The sequence below is a fragment of the Corvus brachyrhynchos genome, unplaced genomic scaffold (genome assembly GCF_000691975.1).
Source record: "Corvus brachyrhynchos isolate BGI_N302 unplaced genomic scaffold, ASM69197v1 scaffold167, whole genome shotgun sequence".
Taxonomy (NCBI): Eukaryota; Metazoa; Chordata; class Aves; order Passeriformes; family Corvidae; genus Corvus; species Corvus brachyrhynchos.
Window position 1 is genome coordinate 1,090,226 of NW_008239547.1, and position 5,627 is coordinate 1,095,852.

Consider the following 5,627-nt stretch of genomic DNA (forward strand, 5'->3'; position numbering starts at 1 on the left):
TCGGAAGAGACCTTTTGTTGCCATTCTTCATGACTCTTTATTTTGTATTTGTGTGGAATGTGTTGACATATTTTATATATTAATTTTTTTTTCACAGAAGAGCATTGTTGTTACTTTTAATTGGGAAGTACCATGTTATAAAAATTACCCACATTCCCGACTCTCAAGTACCATAGTAAGATTGACAAAAAATGATCCGAGGCTTGTGTGCTTAATTCACCAGGAATGTTAAGCTTCCCATATACACTCTACGTGGTCAAGTTAGACTTTCGCTCTTAGACAGCTTTTAATGGTCAAAGTTGTACCTGGAGGAAATGTATCTATGTATATCTATATGGAATTGAAATGAGATGGTAACTAGCAGTGGGAATGCAGCTCACTGATCGAAAGACCTTTTTTTTTATTGCATTTGGCAACCTCTTTCTTTCACAGACACAATACAATTAATTAACATATTCTGGGGCGTGTTTTTGAGATTGGGAAGTGGTGGCCCCTTGTTGAGAAGAAAACACTTTAAATAAAAAAGTAACATTGTCTTGTCCAAATGGTAGTGGGAAAAGCAGAGTAGTATTGCTTATCCAGCCCACGGATGCGGTTGATTTACTCCAATTTGCTTTAGCATATAACAAACCAGCTTTTCCTTTCCCACGCTTATATTAGATATATGTGTTTTGTTTATACAAACCCATCTAAAATAGCTCTGCACTTAAGAGATTTGATGGGAAATTCAGCATGTTGTTTCTTGTATTTAATATGTAGTATAGATACCATTCCTGAATTGAAATAAAATAAATGTGACCTATGACACAACACAGTATCACAATGCTGATCGTAACACAACAAACATGAAAAGAAGGCTATTAATTTATATGGAATGTTAATTTAGCAAATCCTACCTAGAAACATACCCATAGAAGTAACTTGAGACTTGGTCTTGGAGTGATGCTATGTACATGTATTTAATATAAATCCACTGAATTAATACATACCTCATAAAAATCCAAACTTTGAAATGAAGCATTCTTCTTAGAATAAAAGCCCTGTGCTACATTTAAGTTGCATATAATCTACATTCCAGAGTTTACTAACCCAGCTTTTCAGGGCTTAATACGGTATTAATATTCAATATGGTTTGCTAGAAGTTTATTTCAGGTTCTTTTGTATCATACTGTAATTATCATTACTTTGACTTGACTCATATAAAAATGTGGTTAGCATTTAAATGCTTTTTTAATGTAGAGTATTATAAATTAACTGTCACATTTAACTTCTTTAACTTCTATCACTTACAGAATGTTAAATCTTTAAAAGGAAATAATCACTGCACTTAAAAACATCCTGTGCTAGGTTTCCTTTATTTAGAATTTTGGTTTGAGATTGTTCATTCAAAGAAAATCCCTTGTTTCATGTTTACTGTAAACCTCAGTCTGAAATTAACATTTAAATGCCAGCACTAGCAACAGAAGAAGTACTTGAAAACCACCAATTTTATCCATTGCTGCTAGCTAAGTGGAATTTACCGAAGTCTCCAAAAGTGATAATACAATTAAAAGCAAGAAAATGAATGCAATAGTTGGCGGAATTATTTCCCCCTCTTTTGCAGTCTAAAGAACTACAAAATTTGTAAATCTGTTCGCATAAAAGAAAATAGCACAACATATGAAGAGGCATGGTGTCCAGGAGATGCACTGACATGACCTCCAATGCTGCTACCTGTACTTGCATGACATGTAAATATACAGAGCAATGCAAATTCCTGATCACCAAGTGACTACATGTAAAATGTTGAAATGTCTAAATTATTCAGTACATTGCATTTGGATAGGTGTTAAATACAGATTTTAGCAGTATATTAAAGAAGAGGAAGAGCAAAAAGAAAACTTTACTCTTTCTCGATATAATTTAAGAGTAAGCATGTAAAGATACATTCACTTTATTAATGTGGGTTCTGTAGACATGTTATATCCTTCATAACAGAACATGGATAGAAAAAATTTGTTGGATCTAAGGCAGACTGCTATTTAAAATGCACTGCGTGCAAGGGTCAACATGTAAGAGTCGCATTTTATTTTGTGTAAAGTGACCATTTCACTGCTGTCTTCCCAGACATGAAGCCAATACCCACGGTTAGAAGGTATTTCAGTGAATGCTGTTAATGATTTAAAACCACATAAACAAAAGGCAGACAAGCATCAATGTATTTTAAATGGATAATGGAGAGATAGATCATTCTACCTATTGAATATCACTAAGCTACTGCAATTTTTCTGTTTTCAGTTGCATCTGTTTAGCTGCAGCACGTATCCTTTTGCACATAGGTAAAGATCACAGCTTTCTCAACAAAGACCCAATCTGAAAATGGAGTAAAAAATACTGTGAGAAGTTTGCTTTCTGGAAGGAAGTGAGTTTTCCTGCTCTACAGCTCCAGGTCCCAGTATCAGTTTATGTTTTCTAATATAGTATGCTTTTCATATGAAGTCTATGCTTTTTCTGTTATTTTTGGAAGATTCTTCTGATGATTATATACAACTGGTCATGTGGCTTTGTAAATTAAAGACTTTTTCTTGTTCAATGCTTTGTTTTATTCGCTAAAATTACAATATGATTTTTCACATTTTAAGGAAAAAAGATGACATTTAAACCAAGAGTTCAAAAATCTTAGTTTTACTGTTGCAACTGATTATTTTTGTAGTAAAAATTTGTGGCTCCATCTTTATTTTTGTTTATGAAACTGAAGTGCTATTCACTCATATATGCTTATGTTTTCTTGAGGAATGCCTTAAACTTTTAAAAACAATTTGCAATTGGAGAGTGTAATTTTCTTTAACTTACACATTCACTCCATTTGTGAAAGTATCTAAGAAAAATTGAAACACAGGATCTTCTTCTAAGTTCTAGTCTAACTTGTTTAGCTCCTAGATTTTGTAGGTTCCTTTAAGCAAATTGGATTTTCTCCTTGCATTTAGATTAACAATAAAATTATTCATTCTTACTCTCTGAATCATATTCCTTTCTAATTATTTTAATCTCTTATATATCACTATAAAAAGGACAGCCTTCCTTTCTTAAAAAAAGAAAATTTGCCTTCTGTGTCATGTCAATGCTTATTAAATAGTACAATCATAAGAACATATATGCTACAAGATTTTATGTTCTGATTCCATAGCTGTTATAGGCTTAGTGTTTGCAGTATTTATTTAGTGGTAATGCATTTCTTTTCCTATTTTGCATTTCAAAGGTTTTCTCTAAATGATTGTTTTACAGAACTATCAAGAGGTTATCTAAATTTTTCTGTCAAATATTATACAGTACCATAAAGTGGTAGTCATGGAGTTTCTTCCAGTCCATGTACATTCTTTCTATAGAAAGAATTAAATAGAAATCTATAAGAAGACAACAAATGTTTCATTAAATAATTGAATGTATTAGGCTTGACTGGATTTTAACCAAAGCAAAATTTCAGGCTGTTCAATACTGAGCTGGTGTGTTACATGGTGTGAGATTAGAATATTTTTATTTGAAAACTATACAGTAGGTGATGTGGCCTCGACAACAGCCACAAGTAGGTTTTTCACGAATATACTCTTGTTGCTATGGTGCAGCTTTAATCAAGTTGTTGCAAAGTAATTAGTTTTTTCTTTGGTGATGCTTCTTTATGAAACTAAAGATTGAGCTTTAAAATAGCTAACATTAAAAAAAAACGGCTTGGGAATTGATTGTACTAGTTGCTTTTCAAAGAAGAAATTGCAGGAAGACCTCAATGAATTAAAAAAAAAAGTGCTGAGAAAAATTTACAATTGTTTGTTACAAGTTTTACTAAATGTACAAATTCATCCAACAAAATATATTTAATATATTTTCATTTTAAAAGGATATTTATTTTAATTTACCTGTCAGGGAAATAAAGGATAGATTTGCTGCTGTACCGTGACTTTTTTTTTCTTTTTTTTTTCTTTTTTTTTTTTTTTTTGTTAGGGTTAGCAGAATCATTGAGAATGCTTTTTAAATTAGATGTAATTTTCTTGACAAGAATGAAGAAGGGCTGTGACACTATCTATCAGCTTCAAATAATTTGCATTTTTTTTAAACACCAAGATATATTAATTGCTTTATTTTCTTACAAAGTAGTTGCTTGCACCTGCAATTTTCAGGCTATTTTTATGAGCTTTTAAAGTAATAAAAATAGTGTTTTAAGTATGTTTAAAACAAATAGTTGTATGTTCAAATTTGTGTTCTTCACTGTTGATAGGACATTTGGTGCAGGGTGGGGTTTTTTTTGAGAGCAGTCTTTGATTTTACACGACTGAAACATACTACATTCCAGTTCTCTTCCCCTCCATTTTTTTCACATATCTTAAAAATTTCTAAACTCTTATGGCTATTTGGAGCATATATTTACAGAGAAATGCTTAGAATGTGCCCCAAATGGCTGCAATAATCTCATGTTTGGTTGGGCCTTGCATGTAGGAAGCTACCTCCATTCCTTTTTGCCTGCCTACCATTCTTCCTCTACCGAAATAATTTCACTTAAAACTCTCAAGGAGAGAAAAGAGCTTGACCTAAGATATCCTGCATACAAACTGCAGGCTCGGGTGTCTGCAGGGGGTAGAGTTGTGCCCATCCCACCTCTCCCTTCCATGTAGCAGTTTGTTACCTAATAAAACATCTGTACTTGCGTACAGGACTATAACAATGTATAAAATATAATCTGCATATGTGTAGGTCTAGATAGTGCTGTGTCCAGGAATGTACATAATTCAGTAGTGATTTGTACAGATACCAGCTAACCTGCCCTTGCAAAATCATTGCAAAAAATACAGCCCACACACAAATCCTGCTTCTCTGCCTTTTAGCATGATAATGAAGATCAATCAGTGATATATCTTCCTTGCCCAACACAAAATAAAATAAATAAACAAACAAATAAATAAATGCTAGGCCTGGGGCAAGTGAGTGACCAGAATTTTGCAAGGCTGCTTTTAATTTCTCTATGCTCCTAACAATCATCACAATTAGTTTCTTCTGCTACAGGCGTACCTGCTTACAATGGAGAATTGAATAGGCTGAGATTTTCCTCTCTGCTGACCACCTCAGCTCGCTCCCCTCAGTTTTTTTTTTCTTTTGCCCCCCCCCCTTTTAATTAAAAGAGACAACAGAATTACAGAATTGTTTTACTAAAAAAGAAACCCCAAGTGCTCAACTTCTAGAAAGACATGTCCACCTCTGAGTAAAAGTAGAGAACAGTTGTATTGAAGATGTTTGTTTTTGTGTGTCTGCGGCCTCCCTGGTTTCTCTATTTGCCAGATCTTCCGTTCAGCATCACTTTCGCTGCCGTGGCAGAGGAATAGCCAGGCAGCGCTGCATCCACCATGCAGCCATGAGTTTTGAGGGAAGAGGAAAGAGCGGGATTAATAATGCATTAGCTTTGCAGCCCCATCGTAGGAAAAATAAACAAAATAGTAAAAGTTGCGGTGAGGGCAGGCAAGTGGCGTAATAGCGAGAACGCATTAGTCCTGCAGGCACACCGAGGGGATATAAACAGGATAATAAAAGTTGGGAGCGGGAATGCATTAGTCCTGCAGTCACATCAGGGGGAAAAAAAACAAGACAGTAAAAATGATTGGGGG